Below are 23,648 nucleotides of genomic sequence, written 5' to 3' on the forward strand. Positions count from 1 at the left end.
ATATGTACATACATACAGGGTCATCTGGAAGAATCTCATCAAGATTCGACCCAATTTTTCAGATAAAGCGATTTAAAAAAGGTGATTTTGATCTTTTCGAAGATGATATAAGTTCTAGTACAAGTTATAGTAAGTAAGCTTTCGCTACTTTTAGCTAAAATGAGCAGTTTTGGACTTTTTCTTCGTCATGTTTAAAGATTGTGTTTTTTAAAACCTACAATGCTAGGACCCCCAGATTACCTCTGACTTCCGAATGTACATAACTATGCAGAACTGTATTTTAATCTGGGCAGTATAGATTGTCTTCTTGATTCACCATTAAATCCTTTCTCGCTTTTTTTTGTTTAACTTAATGGTGTCGACTTGAGTATCACATATTATGAACCTAGTACAAAGCTCTTTTTAAAGGTCAAATAATTCGACCCTTAAAGCCCTCAACATGAGCCCCCCCCCCCAAGGAATACAGTTTGAGAGACCATTCCGTCGTAAAACGACCTCACATCATTGATATACTAAAACCAAAGTGTAAAAAAGTGTCAGCGGTGGGATTTGAAATATGTATATGTACATATGTATGTCTTATAAAAAACATTAACTTCACCTTTTAGTTAAATAGCTGAATAATTTGTTTTTGTTTTCGGCTGAACCAAATGGCTACGTTTACACTATCGATATCTACACCCGATCCACACGATATTTAGGAATTTTTCCATAATCAGTTCCTAAATAGCAACCACAGGTTGCAATATGGGAACTGGATATGGAAAAATTCCTAAATATCGGGTGGATCGGGTGTAGATATCGGCAGTGTAAACGTAGCCAATGAGTCGAAATCAAAATATCGAAGTTTAAATAAGAATCAGCCAGGCAAAACAGATCCAACCCACTGGTAATATTTTCACAGCCACAAATTTTTTCCGTCTCCATGACGAGACAGAATGTTAAATGACAGAAAACGCAAATATCGGAAGGCAAAGATCGAAAATCGAAAGATCTTAAGTCGAAAGATCAAAAAAAAAAAAATTGTGCATGGTAAACGGTACATACTCACTTAATTTGCGCCAGCAGGATACAACAGGAACAAGAGGAACAGGCTTTTCCTCCCGTATTAATGTGCGCGCGCAGAATTTTTATCTTTCGATTTTCGATCTTTGCCTTTTTTGCCAATATACAATCATACTAATGGAACTACCTTTAATTAGCATTATAATATTCACGATACACATTCTAAAAGGGCAATATATTAATTTTAAATTAGTGCTTACGTATTGCCTCATCGGCCTAAGCGGTTTGGCTCTAAGCCCCAAATTTATACATTTTATACACATCGACCGTTTAAGGATTGGGATTAATCCAAATGTCTCATAGACGTACGAACGCATAAAAAATAATATATTCAAAGCTTTTTTTAGGACGAGACATTTCACAATCGGGCAATATAACCCCACCCCACCACACCCCCCCTTCTTCATCAAAATTTCGAAATTCGTAATCGGTTCGTTTTACGCGCGTTCCAAATCGGACACCTAGAGCGACGAGATTAAACGACACTGATCATACCTACCTGTCAGAGCGCAAAGTCGTAAAAAAATGTATGAAATATTTATTTATTCCTCGGGCCTAGCGTGTAAATTATACGCCTTTTTGAAAGCGAGCGATCGCCTCTGACTTTTAGGACTGTGGTTCGGTGGCGTTGTTGTGCAATCTGTCAGCTTTCTTTAGAGATGCACTATAATTGCATTGGAAATAGATTTCTACGCTAACCTTCCGTCAGAGCAAACTCGTAAACTATCCCGGATGGAGTTGTTATTCCTAGACATAAGTGGGACCGCACGTGCGTGGGATTGGTATCCAATGAATTGGCTGAAATTAATTGCTCGAAAATTTTACATTTAGAGTCCTTGAAATATCTATAATATTGTTGCGTATGTGTGGATTCAGGATCCAAATGAAAGGCCAAAGTCGCTTCACAGCATTTATTCAACGATTCAAGGGTCCACACGGATCCATCGCTCACTCCAAAATATCTGATCTACCGTGTGTACATCTTTATAAAGAAAAAGTTGCCCAGCACAGCTTCCCCGATTCATTAATGTTTCTATTGTCTAGGTACGTAAAGGTCTACCCTGGCGACTCTATTGCTCTCCCGCTAATGCACTTAGGCAGTGGATACTCTCTCATGTCTCCACGTTACAATATACTATAAATATATGTCGCCCAAATAATTGCATCATGTGTACAAAATCTATGAGCGCTGACTTGATAAGTTGCACAACTAATTGTAATTCCGTCCAAGATTTGAGTTTGGTCACGATAGGTACATTACTTTGAGTAATGCTAATTGTGTAAACACATCGCTCTGTGTGTGAATATAAAAGTTTTAAGATTAGGTTCTATTCCATTTCCGAAGGCTCACCCCACTCCTCGTAAAATATGCGCAAAAGCTACTGTCAGCATGCGTGCGCATCTTTTCCTTGGAGTGGGGGTGGGCCTTCAAAATTGAAACTCTTAATAACTTCTGAATTACTTATTATTAAGGGCATTGAATTACTAAGGGCAGATATATTTTTATTCAAATATTTGTAATCATCGGTGTAAACATGCCGTTACAACGGCATTCACCAGTGCGTAGTTAATTAACGCATTAACGCTGAAAGTGATCACAAACAACAATGGCGATTGTACCCAATATGAAAATTTACTTATTTGCGATTTGCCGAAATACAATAACACTTTCATCAGAACAATGATTTTATTATTATATACGTGAGAAATTTACTATATTATATATATTTAATTTAACATTACACTGCTATGTGTACAGTGTCACTCATCATTTTTGCGAAATAAAATATTTTTATATAAATTGCGTTCGATTTACATATAAGGCGAAGAGAACGGTTAATTTAAACTGGAAATTATAACAAATAATAAAAAGTACATATCTTTCAATATCAGATTACTGAAAATTCGAGCTTATGAACCCACCCACGTCGATTTGTTCTCTTAATGGGGAGAGACGCTATTTTATCTGACGCATGAAATCGGATTCGCAAATGTCAAAGCCTTTTTCGTTTCCCAGACAATAAAATTTGGGTCGTTAATTTTTTCCAAGTTTCATTGGGTAGTTAAAGATGAAAAATAATACACACTTGTACTCGTTGCCCATCGGCAGTAATTAATAAACACCGGTTATCTCGAATCGGTCGACTCGTTTATCGCTCCAATGCACCGATCATTAATTTCGATCATTGGCCAGGGCTGCCCCAACGGCCGATTTTGTAATTGATCGGAGTCGATTACCATTGCTCAAGTCCCATTAAATTGGATTTACAGTACCTGTGCAACTCACGTCAAAATGGTTTCTACTGTCTGTTACTGTTCGGTTTCCTTGTTGAAACTTTTAATTTTGATTTTTAAATGTTTATTATTATTACTAAATTATGTTCACAATACATCTCATATCTATTTTAACAACTTCCTTTCTACTGATCATTTTCTATTTTACAATTTTGTTTTATTTTTTTTGTTACTTTATTTAATTTTAATGTATAGCATATTGGAGAAAGAGGTCAAAAACATATTTACAATTATTATAAATGCCCCTAATACATTTTATACATAATTAGTGGTGCTACCAGGCTTCACACAAACACAAATTGCTTTTACCAATCTAGCCAATCAGAATCGACTATGAAGGCAGCCAATCAGAAACGAATTACGGACGCTGTTTCGGTTTTATATATAAGATATTAACTATACACTCCTTTAAGTTTTTAAAGCAGATTGTGTTTAGGTAATCGTGTTTATACCAGAAGGATATAGACAGTTTGTTGTATTCTGCGAGATTCTTCACAGGTGTGTTAGTGTGGTTAGTTTAATTATGAGTGTGGATCTTTTTACAAGATTTTTATCAGTTTTCTACCAATACTTATGTTGCATTACTATGATTAAGTTCATGGAATTATCTACTTCTCCCACCACCTTCTGGGTTTTTTGTTATGCTACTCCGTTTTGAAGTTCCATATTATAGTATAGCAAAGTTCAGCTAGTTCTGTTCTCGAGAATGTTTAAAACAACTGTCACAAGTTCCCCAGGTTCACACAATAACCTTGTATGCCACTATGCTAATATGTACATAAGTTTAATAGCAAATCTGCTGGGTATTCAAAATCTAGCTCTGAACGTTCACAACAAGTGCGAATTAGGATCCCATAGTTCCAAAAGGAACCGGATTAAATAGCGTACCACACACGTGCAGAGCGAGATCCAAAAAAGGGTTTCGAGCGTGGGAAGTGACTTTTTGCGTCGCAAAAATGTAATCTCGGATAGGAGAGAAAACAGACTTGAACTGGTAGCTCGAGGCGATGCGTACGTACGGCTCTAATGGACCCATTCAGCGAATTATAGTGATTTGATTAAATATATGCACGTGAGCTCTTTTTGCAAACATTTGACGACTCGTTTCTGGGCCACGCAAACCAAAAACTAATAGTGCTTTCGAATCGATTGTGTTTGCTTGATCTTGTTTTTGAGAGCTTTTACTTAGAAATTAGCAATTGATGACCGAAACGGATATGGTAGGTAATTACAGACGAGGCTATCAATTCGATGTTGGTCTATCAAGATTAATGGTATGACGCAATTTTGTATATTCAAATACGATAGGACGTTTGAAATCCGCATTGAATCGAGTGATACACTTTATCCTGCCCGAAGGACGCGAATTAGATTGCAAAACCAAGCAAAAATTGATATTAAATTTAAACGTTTTATTTTAGTAGTTGTTATTGTGTATTTAGAATGTGCCTTATTCCTGTGTTAAGTCATACAAGGTAGAAGTGAAACTTTAGAAGTGAAATGTTAACGGTGAGGGGCAAGCTTCTGCGCTGAATCGCATCCATACTTTTGAAAGATTTAATAGGAATCCGAGGAGTCAAGTAGACGTGGTCGACTTCAGGACTCGTTCCGAGTCTGTCAGTTCTTCCTATGACAGAATTCGAGTCGTGCTAGCCGTGGGAATGTCAATATTTACATTGGATTCTTGTCCGGTCGGTGGTTTGTTCTTCGTCGAAAGAGAAACTGTTTATACGGACCGTTGCGTTTCTCCTCGCGGGTCAAGTTTGTTTTTCTTTGTGGACATGCGTTGAAAATTCCCGAACTGCATTCCTCGCCATTCGACAATGAGAGTGCATTTATATATCTCTCTCCTTCCCTCTCTCGCTCGCTGTCGTTTAATTTTAAACGAGCAAGTATTTATTATATAAATAATAAGTTAATAAGCCACCGGAGACGAGGCGCCACTGATCTTTTCTTGCGTAAATCGCGTCTGCACACGTAATTAACTCGCTATAAAGTAGCGGAACTGTTCTCGTCGGTTCGCGACTTTTTTATGTGCGGTTCGGTCGGTTCGCCCACATTTGTCCGAACGAATTTAGCTATCAATCACATTTCTTATGAATTAACATTGCATTAAACTTTTATTATAATTTTTACCACAGTAACATGTCAGGCATCCCTATGGCCAACCGTATATGTACACTCAGGTCTCTTTTTATGCAGTTTGTATTTGACGTTTTTATCGCAACGTTGCACCGTTGTTTTGGTTGTTTACATACGCTACGTGCGAAATAGGGTGTTTCCCGCATTTTTGTCGCATGGCAACGTTGTCATTGTACTCGTGTAAGCCCAACCGGCCTTGTTTTGTGCAAGCTCGGACCGCGACCAGTACAATGTAACCCAAACCGGGCAAGATTAGGCATTCCTAAGCGATATCCCCCCTCCTTTCCAAACTTTATTGACCAGCACATTGCAACGCATCCCTACTTTTCATACGTAAGCCAAGTCATATTTTATCTTATTTGTCGTGGAACGCATATATCGCATAAAAAGATACCTATCTAGTGTGTACATATCCACATAAAATTTTGAATTTTATATTTGACAGCGCTACACTCATGTCATGATAACACATTTATTCGATGTATCAATTTGAGTATCAATCCTGATACTGTAAACAGCAAATTTAAAGGGAAGAGCAGCTATTTTTAAGATAGTTTTGCGATCGTGAAAAAAAAACATTTGGCGCTTAAGATTCGATGGATCTATGCTGCGTTTCTCATAAATTTATGTACATGCTGACAGGGAGAGATTATTTTCATATTTGCATGTACATGCATCTGATATGTACACACCCGATCAACCCCCCAAGTCCTTTACAGCTAAATTCCCTCATGTTTCGATCTGTGTGTGTTTTTCCCTTCAAATTTCTGTAGCTCGTTATATTATACAATACGAGGATAAGGTTATTTCAAAGAATACCGAAATTATTCAAGACTCTTTGAATCATACTTAAATTTTAGTAATTATCCTATATTCAAGTATGTAAAGAAACTACCAAATTTAAGTTCGAAGTTAGTTGAGATAGTAAAACTGCTAGATCTTGTTGTCAAGAAACATAGACGGTACAGCGACATGAGACTTGTTGAACGGTTTAAAACATTGTTTACTCGGCAGAGTGCCACAACGATTTCTCTGACACGTTACATGTTACCAACCTCATCATTCTTACTACTCATGCATGACAACTTAATCATTCTAAAACTAAATTTTACAAAGATAATAAGTACGATTTCTTGAAATCTTTCCACGGACCCCTAAAAGGTCATATGTGGGATAAATTGCCTATGCAATATTAAATCTGTTGTATTGAGTATTCTTACTTGGTTGTATGTTATAATGAAGACAGGAGTTGCGCAACCGGGCAAAAGACATACAGAGTCACCTTTCTTCTCGAAGTCATGCAAATTTGCCCGGAGCGGTGCGTGCAATTAGTTGCGCCGAGCAAATGGATGCATTAAATTGCAGTCACCTCGGCCAGCCAGGGTTCAGAGCTATAAAATTTGTCTTGCAGACATTCCGCGAGCAGGAAGAACGAGGCACGTCGTTCTGGGTAATTTATCCGGTGGCCGATGAATGGAAAGTGCTGTTGCCGTTGCTGCTCTCTGGCGTCCTTGCCGGTCGCGGGTTCGATTCCGTATCTTGTCGATCACCGTTTGTCTGCATTGTTCTGCGAAGGTCGTTCGACATACAACAATGCCCGGGACAAGATCACCTGAGAAATAATACAAAAAAATTCAAATCCCATTGTATGCTGGGGTTGATCGATCGACGATTATCTGAACGTACGTAACATGGCTTGAATGTCGTTTGTTGCTACCAGCTGGTTCACTCTTTGTCGTGAGGAATCTGGTTCTGGGTGACGTTTTCTATTTTGAAGTTTCAGACCAATTCTTCTTTCAACCTTAAAAGTACAAAGGTTCAGTCTTTGTTCGGGACTAGTTGGTGCTTTACTTTCTCAGATATTTTGGTAAATACTGGTAATGGCGTATTTTGAGCTTAACTTAAATATGCTTAGGTGTTAGATGAGAATAATGGCGAAAGTTTTCAAATGATTCTTCTTTTAATTATTGGAACTCTTGAACAGTCTTGTTCATCTTTACTTTTTGTAGTTTTGGCATTGCACGTCTTAATGTGACTCACCAGTTTTTCCTCCATGTCAGCACTAAGGGGTTGCTTTTACGAAAATGTTTACGGCTTGTCTGAAGTGCGACTCTCCAATCGTAATGGCTCGAAAACGACCGCGTAAATGGAAGAAGAGTCGTTTTTGACCACTTAAGGACAATATAAGTGTTGAAAAACATCAAGAAGGAGAGACAGTATTGGCAATAAGAGGACCTTCGAGGCGCGAGCCAAGATCGTAAAGAGAGCCGTTTTATTGTCGCGATTAACATTATCGAACGTCGAACATAGGCGTCTTGAGAGAAGCTCGTATACATTTCTTTAGAAGTGGTGGAAGAAGAAGAACAACAACAAAGAGAAGTGGACTGTAATAATTCACGCGTTTCGCGCGGCATTATAGAGGCTGACAACGACAATCTCTCGTTCTTCTCTGCATTAAGAGCTCGTTTCGACTGCATTATTTATGCGACTAGATTTAAGACGGATGAAGTTGGTGGACAGATGCATGTTTGTAAACAATTTGTCCTAAGCTGATGAGAGCCGACTTCTCATAGAGGCGTTTTACATCGTTAGAAATATCTGAAACTATTAATCTCGCTTGGATATTTTGAGATGCGGTTGCCGAATGTGGGATAACTTCCAATTGTGCGGTTCAATCTGAACTTTCATTTATTTAGCTCTTCAACTGGTAGAACTTAATCCTTTTCCTATGACATTTCCATATATATCTTTAGTGAAATGTCATAGGAAAACAGTTTGATAAGAATTGTAATTGAAGCTCGGTCTTGGATAAGGTATACACGGCCTTGAGGACAAATATGTATCGAGAAAAACATTTGTAAACAAAGGGTATGCTAAGGATTGTTTAGCTCTATAAGCGAATCGAATTTGATTTAAGTAGACGATCAATTCGTTTATCTTTCGATCTAATTTTAAAAAGGAAGCATTTATTAAGGTTAAGGTCATGTTTAACCAAGTTTTGTAATAACTATTCAAAAGTACTTGGCGGCTACATAATTTTACAAACTGCAATAAAACTACATATATTAAGAGATATTATAAGTACTTTTATACTATATTATAAGTACTTCTATATAAAACATAAAATTTGTTGTGTGTTTTGATAATACTGAAGTGTAGAAATGAAACTCGAGCATTGGTTGCCAAAATGTACAATTAACCTAATGCACTCGGATAAACGATATATTTTTTTATTTTGCATACATATAACGGAAAGGCCTAACAGGTAAACTCGAACATTGCAAGAAAAGGGTAAAGGTTTTTCGGAACCGTTTCAATTACAATTTAAATCTTTTGGAACTGTTTCAATAAATATCAGATAAATTGGCAAATTCTGATAGAAAACGATCGACCTGAAGACACAAACCAAGTCTGACCAGCAGCAACCAGTGGGACTTGAACCCGTGACTACTATGTTCGAAAGGATACATGCCAACCACTTGTCCACACTGCTGGTTGTTGAAAAAAATGAGAGATGTAAAGCAAAGTAGTTGGTAGAGTTATTACTAGAATAGAATAATTGAATGAGTGAAGATATTTAAATGAAAATGTAGCTCAAAGTATTTGAATTGAATTAAAAAGGTGTAAACGGACGCAAGGAAGATCACAAGTAAGATAAGAGGATGTAGTATGAATACCCCAACGAATGATACAAAATTTGGAATTTTTGTTTAGGTGACCTAATTTCACCTGGGCATACTTAATCCCAAACAACAACATTTATATACATGGCTCCTGCAACTTCTGTGACCGTGTGTACTTCAAAGGCTATCGATGATCTCGTTGATTGGTTTGAACCCAGTCTTGTCGCAATCAACGCAATGCCATGCGGCACTAAGGGGATAATCCTATTTTACGTCCTGGGATACGTCAGGCGCCATTTTTGTCGGATCTGACCGCAATGTGTGCACAAAGGAGGCGCCAATTCGCAGCTGTCGACGCCACATTCTTATTGGTTGACGAGGCGGCTGCCACTAATCCGTCCTTCGTGGACCGGCGCCATAGTAATCAATGCGCAAACACACACAATAGGACGTGTTGCTTGGTGAACATGCTCGAAGATGCAATCGACCGTGAAGAGTACCCACTACCCGGATCACTGATCCGGAAAATGGTGCAAGCTCGTACTCTGCTCCTCCCCACCCAGCAGCGACTCATAGGGAGAGTCAATTTGTAAAATGTTACGTACCAGTCCTGAGTTGACTTAAAACTTTATTGAGCACACATGCTAAAGAGCAAAGATATTCAAAATACCAAAGCTCGTACTGTTAGGAGTTTTTCTTATTTCAAGTCGTTCACTTCAAGTCTGTCCGCAGCTCTTACTGGGTTATCTTAAGCTTGCTCTTTAGTTTGCTTCATTCAGTAGATTCTGATAAATATGCTTTAATTGTCTTAGACTCATCTTATTGATCTCAAGGATCTTCGAGAGTTTTTCGTTGCCTTCTATAATACATGTATGGGTAGCAAGCTTTGAGCACACATGTAAGAGTTTCCATTTTTCAAACTGCGCTTAAAATCTACCTACAGCTGTTATAGAAATATCTCAGGCTTGTTCTTTAGTTTGTCGTGTCCGGAAGATTTGTCTTATTTCTGCTAGATGGTTTAACTTTCACTTATGACTTATGTTATTGTTATTAAGCATCTTCGATAGTTTTTCTTTGTCTTCTGTATGGGTTAAATTAAATATGTGGTTTGGTAAGAGTAATTGTAAAAGGTTGAGCTTCCAGTAGAATCAGCTTCCAGAAGTATCTCTATACGGAAGTTAGTCAAAAGAATAGCTCCACAACTAGTGGCTGCTCCTTTAAAAATGTTTGATTAGGATGTCGCAGTCCCCATGTGCGATCCGCTTCTGAACACGACCCATTATGAAAAAACGATAACTGAAAATGTTGAATTGGTTGTAACTTCACCTGGATATGAACGCAAAAAATATGTGTGATTTGAAAAAAAAAATGCTCCAGGAATCCCACGTTGAATATTTATGGGACAATAGAACGATTTCGGGTCGCAAGTCACGGAAATGAGTATCTATTAGGTATACGTATGTTGACTGTTATTATCTGAAGTTAGAATTTGATTGTCCGTGATGTAGGACTTGAGCCGTTTCCCGTTGCTTTTTACAAGCTTTTTATTATCGAATTGTATCTGATTTGGCAGTTTTTCAAAACCAAACCTTTCAATTACACTCTGCACCAAAAAAAATGCTGTCATTACACGACAAACGATAATAACCGTGACCATGAAAACGTTTCTTTCAGATCACTCAACGACCGCATTTAGCAACGCTAGATTGTTCAACGCGAGCGCAATTAACTCATAAAGAAATAATGACTTTTGTGTGTGGGTATATATGTACATTCATATCCCGCTAAATACGGTGAAATTTTACTTTTTTGCCTCTTCCTTATTTTCGCATACGTGCACGCTACGTAAATAAAATGGCGGATGAAAGCGGCCAGGTGTAATTGGCACTGGGGGACTTTCTTTGCAGGAAGCCGCTTAGGACAGACTAGTGTCAAACGTGTAATTAATAGTCAGGCAAAACCGACTAACCGAGTGAGATTGTGCTCGGCTGCGTTTGATCGATAGTGCGAGCGTCGTTTCCTAGTTATTAGCGGTCGTTTGCTTTGGAAGACACAATGACTTCTCTGCTCAGCTCGATTGAGCTATTTTCCGAACCAACGGTCAAGCTTTTAGAGACTTATAAAACACCCTCCTACAATTGCTTGATTCACTTCTATCGATTCTCTAATTAGCACTCTCTACTTCTATGTACTTTTACAATGATTCATCTATACAGCTCTATTGAGCTAATTTGTATGATTAAAACACTATTCTTCGTTTAACTTCGTTAATTTTCAAACCAAATTGAACCTTTTACGAGGACGCTTTTCGAGATATCTGTAACACCCTTCTTTTCTTAATTTCTAAATTTATTTTACGATCTTTCGACTTAAGGGAACCTTTCTACTAGCTATTTTCTATCCGTAACGTCAGCTTTTTAGGGTGATTTTTAGCATTTTTAATCTATTGCTCAGTTTAGTTTTACTGTTTGTCTAACTATCAACCTCAACTCGTATGTATAATATTTTAGCTCCACAGTTGATTGACTTATTATTCCACCCAATCAACATACTTGAATGTATATTTGAAGCACTCCCAAACTATTACTCAGTTAAATTTTTCCGTTTGTCTAAGTTTTAGTCTCGACTTGTATGTATTTTAGCTCCACAGCTTGATTGAGGTATTTTCCAACTTAATGATCCAAGTTTTATGACTATTTAAAGCACTTTTAAACTATTTCTCAGCGTATTTTTGCTGTTCCTCTAATTATGCATCATGCAAGTTGTACATATGTTCGAGTTTGTGACGCTCGAATTGCATCGATGTATCGGAATGCGATGATTAACATTTTCCGCGTGGCTGTCGGTAGCGTTAAATGCCGCGTTCATTAATCACATCTCAATTTGTAAAAGTGCATTTTGCAGTTGCACCACTTTCCTTCTCCCATTCATCGGTACGTATCACGCGTTTGCGTTGCGCAACGGCTCATCGCACCTCTTCACACACCGTTATCTGTCGGAGACCTTCGCATTGTTGTTTGTGATGGCTCCATTGTGATCGAGGATCCACCTGATGGCATGCTAGTTGTGCAACTTTGAATTAAAAAAAAAGAAAGTGACACATACATACCTCTTCGTTCGCTTTAATTGTTATGTCTAATTGGTTTCGCGTTATCGATTTAGTAGTGGCGTAACTTGGCATGGTATGGAAACCTTCCACTTAATAGTTAATTAGCTACAGAACTAGAGCTATTATACAAACGTTCGATAGAAAAGTACAGCTAAATCTTTCTTTTCATAACAACTTCAACTAGATATGTACATACTTGTGTCCAAGACCCGCTCAAAGGTGCAGCAGACTAGGCACGTCCCTAGGGCGCAATAGACAAGGGGGATGCGCCCTCATTTTTCTTTTTTTGATTAATAAATTGAAAAAAAAATGGCTTTCTTTGAACTTAAAAAACATTCTATATTCAACTCTAACTAAGTAAAAATACTGATTGTAAAATATTATAATTTACGAGGAACACAGGAAGTTGTCTATATGGGTGTGGTATAAATTTTATTTAGGGATTTATTTTGTATTATTTGGAGCTTGGAAAGGTTAGTATTCGAGGCGTTATTCCATACAGATAAAGCATAGGTCTAAGCCCGCTTTAAAGGTCACGGAATTTTAGCCTTAAAGCCCTCAACATGAGGCCACCACCCCCCCCAACAAATGCAGTCCAAGAGACCCTTTCGTCGGAGAACGAGACGGTTGTTCATGAATATCGCACAAGAACAACCGCACATCACTGTTCTAATAAAAAAACCACACTGGACATAACCAAGTACAAAATTAACAACAACGCATGAACACATAAAGCGCGCATGCGTTAAAGCATAGGTAATATGAACTTAATATGAATTATAAAGCGCGATATAAATTTATTTTATTTTGAGTTGATAAATAACTATGGCGATTAAATATTGGGTATATTGAGGATATACCCCGCATCGCCTTGCATTTCGCTGCCTCAATTTACAATTCTTATAAATGCTCATAATACATCTAATACATAATATTAATTAAAGACTCTCTAAAGTCGACAATCTAAAGCAGATTCTGTTTAGTTCATTTGTGTTTATACCTGAAGGGTATAGACATTTTGTTTCTTCAATATAAAATTTCGAAAACTTTCATGAAATTTACTGTTTAAAAATTTAACTGCTTGTGTCAATATATATGGGTCGAGTTCCAAGACTTAATGCTACTCGACTTTTATAGACTGGGCTTTTAGGTAGCGATCTGTACGGTAGATAAATCGTGGGCTAAGATTGTCGGACGCAAACAAAGAATTACGAAAAACATGATAGCACAATAAAACGGCCGTCAACATCCGCGACAGTAAATCAATTGAGACACGAAAATAAATTGAAACCGCTTAAATGGCCCGCTATTTAGTGTAATTTATGTTCGCAGAGCTTTCGCAACGGAAGTCGCCGAGGGCAATAAACCCTTTCGAACACAATGCGTATCATTTATATGACCACCGGTCGATTTTATTCGTTCACGTGTTTGAACACGTGGAACATCCATCCGATGCGATATGTATGTATGTACGTGTGTGTACACAGTTCCAAAGAAGTGCCACGTGGCCTGCTTGCTCCATTGAAGCGAACGGGGGCCAGCTCATTCATGGAGTTCGGTGATGTTTTTTCCACGATGTGAATCTAATTTTAGTCTGGACGATGATGGTACACTGCAGCTGCTGTATTCTGCATTTCAAGATCAACGCTCGCATATAACAGTGATATCAAACCAGAGAACGCTTAGGGATACGCGAAAATATTGACAATGACGGAAAAACATTGCTATCATCATTTATTTATTTCTTTTACGTTTCATGTTTGGACTATTGTAGCATTACAGGAGTCCCTAATGCGCCACAACGAGACTAATATATATTCTAATATATAATTTCGAAAAAGCCAGAGAAATGTTATAATAACACTGCTCAACAAATGACGATTTTTTTTGGTTCAGAGACGAGATATAACTTTTCTTATAGATCTATGCTCAGTGAACACGAATCTGGTAATAAAAAATGTTGATTGGCTCGAGATTCGGAGATATGTGTGTTTTTTAAATCGCGCGCTTTTTCTATATCTTGGTGTTGTTCGGTCGATGTCTCAAAATATGTCAATTTCCTGTTCAAAATGAATATTGGAATCTATAGTCGGGTATTTTATCTTTAATTTGTAGTACTTTTCAGCTTTCAAATCTCTCTAAGTAGTCGTCCAGTTCAAATCAAAAGTCAAAAGTACGTATTTTCACTTGGGATTTTTTCCCACTGTTAATACTATTTTATATTGAGTATTTTCTATTGAAACATGTTTATTGGGATAGTGTTCTGGCCACACTTTTTTTTTTAATTTAAAAGGGTTAATTAGAAGTGTGCCGAATTTTAAATCGGTAAAATTGCGAGCTAAAAGCTCGTACTATATTTACTCGTATTTACACAAATCTGAATTGAATTAATAGGGATAATATATTAAATTGTCTTTATATGAGAATTAAATAAAATTCCACTTAGAAAAATCATATTTCGTCTATTCTTGTGGATTAATAACAAAAATTCATTTATTTTTTCGAGGTAAGCCAGTTATCTGAACTACTTTTCGTGTCGAACAGTGTTATTAACCAGCAGCATAGTGCAGTGGTTGGCAAAAACCAATTGGTCCCTGGTTTGACCTCGATTGAAAATAATCGATGTGGAGTGTTTCTGCAGTGCTGCTGGTCAGTCCTGGATATTTGTGACTCCATGTTGATCGCTTCCCTTCAGAGTTTGCCAATCTCGTACTATTATTTACTCGTATTTACACGATCTCATGGTATATAAGAAATATGTCAACGATTCCCATACTATTTTCGTCCCATGCCAAACATTGCATGCCATTGTTTCCTAATAATAAAATGAAAAAGAGTCAATAAAATGGAGAGATTAAACGGTGAATTAATAAAGTATCACATAAAAGAATTATTTAAAATTAAATTAACAGGGTTTTGACAATCTATTGCGGTATGGATGTATAATATAATATATGATGATTTTTCCTTTTCATGTTTTAAAAAAATCGATTGCAGATTTGTCTAACAAGCATGTATAGAAAATATTTAAACAAAGGCATTGCCATAAGGGACTTGGGGGTAGGGGGGTTGGAAATGGGCTGCAAGGGTTGTGAGTTAAAAAACTAATAATAAAAAGGTAGGGAATCGCTGGCTTATAATAATATCATATAAGAGGCCTGAAATAATTCCAGTAGCTCTTGAGAGTGAGATTTGTGCAATGAAAAACAATCTCAAGTTATTGTTGTGTATTTATATATGGGTGAATGTAAGGAATTTTCACGAGGACGTCTGCATTGCTGTTTTGAATGATTTATATTTATGTATATATATATACATACATACATATGTAGAAAGGTTGTAAAATTTTATTATTGTATGCAAATCCCACGATGACGATAAATCAGCTTGGGTTTGCCCTCGTGTATGATTTATCTATAATAATGTGTAAATTTAAATTTTATGTTCAATTCCGACTGTAAAGCGGTTTTAATTTAACTGCATATCATATCGGTCTGATTTTTAAGTGAAAGTTAAGTTATGTATTTTTTTTAAGATATCTATTTATATCTTACGTAGGCTATTTTTTCCTATTGCTGAAATATTGTTAAAAATTGGTGCCATTATGTATGTATGTTACATAGTTTCAATTGTTAATCATTGGTGCCATGTATGTATGTTATATAGTTTCAATTTCCCATGGAATGATCATTACAGAATGTACATACATAATTAGAAAACTAGAATGTCACCATTTCCGGTCAGTAATTCTACCCCCCCTCCCCTCCTTCCTATCCAAACTATATAATAAGCTTTTATTTGTAAATGTTTTAATGCGACCGATTGTTATAACTTAAGAGGCGTACATATTAATTATATATGTACGTTTATAGAATGTATCATTAATAGTATTCTAATGTATTTTTGTTTTTGATTCCAGGTAATTGATTTATCTACTTTGAAAATATCCGGTGAAAGTCTGTCTGCATTAAAAGCTGCAACGTATGTACTATATTTAAAGCTAACTCTATTCAATACAAATAAATCGTTAATATTCTGCTGTCATAATCCAAACGTAATATGATATTTTTAATGTTCAAACTTTTGATTGTCCACCATTTTTGACTCGACAACGCATTATGCTTATTACGTTTCGAAATCCTCACGATGACAATTGTGTTCCTTTTCATGAATGAACCAACGTACGAATAAATGAATGAATGCATTTTTAGTTTTGCAACGCGATTCGAAACGGCATTAATTATCATTCATTATTCGCATTGTGTTCCTTCGGAAGCTTTTGTGTGATAATAGAACTTTCACTCTTTGGGCTCGAGGTTTTTCCACGCAAATTTACGAATTAATTAGGAAGTCGATTCAATCAAATATCATTTTCATAGTTTTATGCAGCTAAAATGACCCATAGACGCAAAGATTCGTCGACAGTACCGTGTGTATAGATTTTCTGAAAGACTAAGTTTTTATGTACATAAATTCCGTTCGCAATACATTATAATCATCCATCAAACTTTTATGAAAATTTATAAAGGTGGTTTTTGATCAGCATTCCCCCCCCCCCTCCGCTTGCCCTGCAAAAATAAAAATTATTTGAAAAAAAATATATAAATATATATAAAAAATAGCGTGAGGATCGAACAAATGACCGACGACATATTTCTTTTAATTTTTTTTATTTATTAACTTAATATGCCAACACCCATGCGATGATATGTCATCGGGTACAAAACTAGTTAAACTATGAAGAGTGAGCAAAGATCGGCGTTCGATGGATGCTTTTTGCACAAAAAATGGCTCACTATTGTCAATTTCTTAGAAAAACCATGCTTTTTTGCTCTCTTGCTTTGAACACTAATGGATCAGTATTTCTAAGAAATAAGAGAATAGTGAACATTTTTTTTGTGCAAAAAGCATCCATCGAACGCCGATCTTTGCTCATGATTATCCTAGATATGGCATTACATACAAATTTCGTTGGAGATCTTGTCACCACTAACTGAGGGGTGCGGGGGGTTTAACTAGCGGGGAAGTTGGGGAAAAAAAGTTTTTTTTCCCTACGACGCAACGGACGGCGTTTTTTTCACTTCCCCGCTAGTTAAACCCCCCGCACCCCTCAGTTAGTGACGAAATGATCTCCGCAATCGACCTTTCCTACTTAAAAGATAACTAACTACTGAGAGAGAAGTGTGCATGCGCCATGTATTTTGCGTGCGCCAAAAGGGAGACCAGTATAAAGCGTGAGGGCGGATCTATGTATTATATATCTATGCTCATGATTAATTGCTTAATAATTTTATCTAAAAGCAGTTATTGAATCAGGTCCATTCTTTTCCACTATCAATTATTTTCGCTCCAGAAGATAATGGGAGGTAAAAACTTTTTCCAAGGTAACTTCCTGAACCATCAGTTTTGAAGACTCATTCAGAAGATAGCGACACTCCTTTTAATAATTTCGCTCCACCAGGCAATGGAAAACCTTCTTCAAGGCAAATTGTACAAAGTTTCAACCCGATGAAGTCCGCTGTACTTCGAGTATACCCACACTGAAAAACTCATGACACATTGAGAGTGGAAGTTCAATCAGTCGTAGTCAATCATAATCATCAGTCACTATTTGCCCTATACCAGTTGTGCATATCAGACCGATGCGACGGCATCTGGTGGGTAGATCTCAAGTGCGATACAGTCGCCGGTGTCAAAGTTTAGAATGTGCAAGCTGTGCCACCATAAAGTGTGCGAGAACCGCAAAAGTTACGCATAAAGAACGAGCGACTCGACCAGACCGGTTTCCTGTCTCTTCGAACTTTGAAGAGGAAATGAATTCCTCTCGGCCTCGGGCAAACAACGGAACCCAAGCCGTGAGAGAGCAGTGGTGTGAGATGAGATGGCGATGCTGGCGATAATGGAAGACCCAAATTTTTCCTATGCAAATCGAACGAAATTCTCGTTGCCCACTCGCAGTGTGCGTACTTCGCGTAAACCACTATCGTGTTTTATGATTTTCTCTCTTTTATTGCGTGCATTGTATCAAATTGAGGTCTCTGTAGTGTTGATTCATAATTTATTCCGTAAACGCTACATAATGACGGGAAGGAACGTCTCCAAGTCTGCTGCTCCTCTGTCTTGCCTTGTTGCACTGTTCCAAGACAATGTTGGTCTAAAATTTCGAGTATAATTATTGCGATAGCACAACTTACATACATACATATGAAATTTAGTGCCTCAGCAAGAATATTTCCCCAGTAGTATCTAATTAGAAGGTTTGTGTGTTTGGGTTTTGTTACAGTATCATCATATCTATAAAATATCCTTATTCTGTCTGTGTCTGTCTGTCTGAGATAATGCTCTCCGTAGTCTATAATAGTCATTTCCTCTGCCAAACTGGTAAACCACTGCCAAAACGTATACGAAGATATAATAACAAAAGAAAAAAACTTCTATATATACTATTTGCTACCAATGTTTCCTCTTGGCAGATAATTTACCGCCATCTATTGAAAATGTATTTAATTTTTCTGTTGGTGTTTTATATTGTTAACATGTAGCTACATAGGTAGGTAGTTTTTACCTTTTTTATCAATTAAATATAAATATTAAATTAAATATATTTAAAAGGTATTTGAAAAAAATTCGACCGCGGGCGAATCGAACCGACACATTACTTTTATTTATTTTTATTTACTAACTTCATATGCCAACACCCATGCGATGATATGTCATCGGGTACAACACTAGTTTGCATATTACTGTGTTTACTGCGTTGTTATCCTTATTTAGAGTAGCACTTGCATGATTCATTCGATTATATTTATTATGACCAGCTTTAGATATGCTAACCAGCAGCGTGGACTAGTGATTAGTATATTATGTTTTCGAGCAGAGTGGTCACGGATTCGAATCCCACTAGTCCCGCTGCAGGCCAGACCTTGGTTTATGACTCCAGGTCGATTGTTTCGTATCATATTTTGCCAATTTTTATGATTATCATTGAAACGATTTCTGTAAAATTGACTTCTCCTTTCCTACCTAGCTTGCTAATCTCAAGTTTTTCAAAGTCTAGAGGTTCGGCAATTTCATTATAAAAAGTGCGCAAAAAATTCTCCATATATGTCACTGTGGATGATTGTATGAATACGCATTGTATAAAAATGCTTATGCACATATATTGATTGTATTGTATCTGTTTAAGTGCATTTGTCGCTTTGGAGCGATCTATCTGTAAAGGCGAGTGTTCATGTTCTATGAAATAAAAAAATAAATAAATGAGCTAAGCTTTCAAACTTATCTACATATATACTAACAAAATAAGAAAAATGTTAAAGAGTCAAACACAAGGATCGACGCGTAAGGGTATTATTCTGTAAAGGAGCGTAGGGGGTCGATCGGGTGTTCAGTTGTGAACCAAGAGATGTCGCTATCCTGATTCGGTATTTATTATCAACATTAATACCTACGATCAACAAAGAACTTTCAGCTGAAATCTAGCAATTTTCTGATCCTCCCCCCTTCTAATCAACACCACTTAAGTAGGCAACCGATCATCGATTCCCACATTTAATTAGTCACAGCTTTTGTTTATCCGCTCAGCACAAACCTATCAATTTTTTTGTAAGCGTAATTAAGTAATAACGGCTGTCACGTCAGTTTTGCTCACAAAACTTGCTCTCGTTATCTCCACGAGATGAGCCACCGGGACCACACACGTACCCATACACAAATGAACGGCATTCCGCAACCGAGCACTCACTAATTATTTCGACAAGTCTTCAGAGTATCCAAGACCCCATAGGAGAGAGAGACCCGACTCTGATCTTGTGGGAACTCCTCGCGAACGGTACAGCTCAGATGCACCGGTGAGATAAGAACCACCAATAGATCTTTCAACAATGCTCAACTGCTTTTACTGCTTATACATAACGAAACCCACCCAGCAGTCTTCCTAAACGACAACTGTGTGAATGGGTCTCATTAACATATTCAGCGTAGTATCGGCATAGGAGCCTTTTGCGTTTTGATCTCCCTTTGAAATCTGTGCTCGAAAGGTTGCACCTCTCTTAATTACGGTAATTTAATCCCCGGTACCGTTAGAGCGTTTTCACCTGGAATACGATACCCCGGACGATTGTGATTCTGTTCTAATGTGTTGATTCTGACGCCTCGAATTCCTGCATATCTTGAACTACATCTCCCTCTGGGTATGCTTTGACCCAATGAAAGTTTTTAATTTTATTGAGAAAGGCGGTAAAAACATTTTATTGAAGCTAACGAAACCTCACTTAGGAGATATGCGTGTCTAAACTTGCTTAAAATTACCATACGCTGTTTGAATCAAACATTTATAGCACTTCACATTGAAAGAAAGGTTTTTGTTCTGGTTTGAAGTAGATAGGTCTTATTAATAATACTGAATATGTTACACATACAATTGCTCCAAGTCCTAGACCTATTACATATACCAAAAAACTCTCATGCTTGTCTATTGATGATTATGTTAGACTAGTGATAGACCCGATGAAAATTTCATTTAACTACCTATGAACATATAAACAATATAAATAATTATGATTCGATTTTCAATAGATCGCGCTAAATGCTCGTGGCACTGTTTTCCAAGAGGAAATATTGGTAGCAAACAGTATATATATGTATACACCTATACATTGTGACCGGTTTTTTCTTGATTCGTTATTATATTCGTACATTATGTTGGCAGTGTTTTAACTGTGACATATGTCGAATCGAAACGACTATTAGGACGAAAACACACAGTGATGAACATGGCACATGGGTTTTTTTTAGATAGTTTTAAACATGCGAAAAAAATGTGGCGTGCCTTGCACAGATTCATTGCACGCCCAGCACGCGCCGTCCCAAAATCACCCCCTGGATTGTTTTCGTTAAATTGTATCCTTGTATTTAGCCTCGATAACGGTGTATCCCATATTTTAAGAAATGTAGGAGACCACTCACAGCGGGGAGCCAAGCACACGACGTGTCATTCTTCTCCGGAGAGCGTTACTTACACACACACAGTTTAAGGCGATTATATAATAAATATGATGTAATTTTGAATCTTATATTAATTCAAATTAAATTTGCTTATACATACTATTGGTTGAATTGGGGTTCTTGTTTTGAACCCAAAACTTTATATTTTTAAGCTTAACTAAGCTATTTCAGCTTATGAAATTAGTATTAGTATGAGCTATTTTCATGAGCTAATGAACTATATAGCTTATTAGTTAGATTAGTTAATCATTCTTGTCCTTTGGGGTCACCTGAGTCTTCTTCTAAGCTGGAGTCGTGTCGCAAATTTGTTAGGCGTATTAAATTCAGCGACGGTTTCGGTCCATTCAGATTTTTTTTTAGCTCATGCCTCAAAGATTTGTCTGATCTTCTTTTGGGTCTAAAACATTTTGCAAGTCGTGGTCTGGTTTTAAATTCCTTTCCATCTGATGTTATTAAACGGTTCTCCTTCGGTTCTTGTTATTTATACATCTTATGTTGCTAATTAAGACATGTTAATAGTTTTAAAGGTAAAGGTATAAGAAGAAGAAGAAGAAGACAATCTACTTATGAGCTGTTTCAAGGCAAATAACACTATATAATTGTAAATTCCTCATTGATTACCCAATCACAGTACACATGTACAAGCGTATCGCTCCAATAAGGTTTGCTTTACTAAACAGTCATTGTCACAGCATCTTCTTATCGTTTCGAGCAAAACTTCCAACATTTCAATAAAACGAATAAATCGACATATTCCTTTGTTTCACATCAGAAGTGCGTCATTGTTTTTAAATGCAAATCGGCAAAACTCGTCTCGGCGTTGACCTTAGCACCGATAAGTTTCACATGCACAATATTGCACATTCTTCCTGTGCAGTTCTGGACGATGCAGTGCTTCGAACCCCTCATAGACCACCTTGAACTATGTACATATAGTCAGTTCCGCGACTTGTCGGAAATGCATTCTCGTCACGATCACACACTTCACCCTTGCTTACCTTCTTCTTCTCCATCTCAAAGTTGCATCTTCCTCTCACGCGAAGGTCGTCGCCCACAAAGCTAGACACTGACGGAAAGATTCGTCGAACCCCAATATATGTACATATGTATATCATAGAATTTCTTGTTACGAAATTCGCCCTAGCCAAAAGCGCTACGACAGACAAATCTCTCAAATTCGTCTATGTGAATATTGCTTGGAGAGAAAATTGTTCTGTCTATTTTATTTCAATCGAACATGTACACTCGCCTTGACAGATCGCTGCAAAGCGACAACTGTACTAATTCAATACAATAATACAATCCATACAAGCATTTTATACAATGCAAATTCATACTAACATCATCCACAATGACATATATGGAGAAAATTTTATTATAGAAATTGGTGAACCTCAAGACCTTAATAACGAGAGATTGGAAAGGATACCAATTTACAGGAACCGTTTCATTGAAAATCAGAAAAATTGGCAAACTGAAAGGAAACGATCGAAACAGCTACTAGCTAACCACTAGTCCACGTTTCTGGTTATATATATCTATATACAGTTAAAAAAGGTTAACGGCTCAAGCAAGCAAGCTCGAGCTTATTTTTTAGTTAGACCAAAAACTTTTATATTAGCTTGCGCGAGCAGCTATCCGTCACGTATATCCATACACGCAGCTTGAAAAGGAGATGCCGATTTACAGGAACCGTTCCAATGAAAATCAGAAAAATTGACGAAATGATCGACCTGGAGTCACAAACCAAGTTCTGGCCAACAGCTACTAGTGGGAATCGAACCGTGACCACTCCGCTCGAAAGCATAAAATGCTAACCACTAGCCCACGCTCCTGGTACAATGTACAATGTTTGGCCATATGATATCGTGTAAATTAAAAATAAATAAATGGGTGTATACCTGTATAAAATAAAGAAATAAAAAAGGGTGTTAAGGGGAAATATGTACAGATAGATCAAACAGCCATGCGAGTTAGGGAGAACCAGCGCATTTTGTTACACAGTTGTCTTTGAAAGTCATTACAAATATGTAGGATCACTCGATCGATCGATTGTCTCATCTGTTGGCAGACGAATTTGTCGCCGAGAAGCATCTACGATTTGAAAATTGCTAGATGTATAGTCTGCCAAACAAATCTCTCCAAGATAACCCAGAAGAGTTGCATTTTTGCGAAACCTACCTACAGGACGTCTCGTTTTGATTGGAAGCGACACTTCCAGTTCGCACTTGTCGCTTCTGTCACTCATCGCGCAATTTGCAGAATCCCACTCGCTCTAATTGCTTGCGTCGGCCTTGCTTTCGAGCGACATTCTGCTGTCCCGTTTCGAGATTTATCGAGCCGAAATATCCGGGAGAGTGGGACTCTTTCAGCGGTAAGAATGCACAATTCGAGTGCAATTATCCTCG

General features: G+C 37.3%; 1 protein-coding gene across 3 annotated transcripts in view; it reads left to right on the forward strand.

Annotated features, from left to right (window-relative positions):
* The window catches only part of Drak (Death-associated protein kinase related), a 207,423-nt gene that overhangs the window by 127,774 nt on the left and 56,001 nt on the right, over positions 1-23,648 (forward strand). The window contains exon 6 of one of the 3 annotated variants that reach the window (XM_077440844.1): positions 16,154-16,215. The exons of the other annotated variants lie outside the window; for them this stretch is intronic. The gene's annotated coding sequence lies outside the window, so the exon portion shown is untranslated. The remainder of the gene's footprint in view (positions 1-16,153; positions 16,216-23,648) is intronic. 3 annotated transcript variants of the gene reach the window in all.

The sequence above is a fragment of the Arctopsyche grandis genome, chromosome 11 (assembly GCF_051622035.1).
Source record: "Arctopsyche grandis isolate Sample6627 chromosome 11, ASM5162203v2, whole genome shotgun sequence".
Lineage (NCBI taxonomy): Eukaryota > Metazoa > Arthropoda > Insecta > Trichoptera > Hydropsychidae > Arctopsyche > Arctopsyche grandis.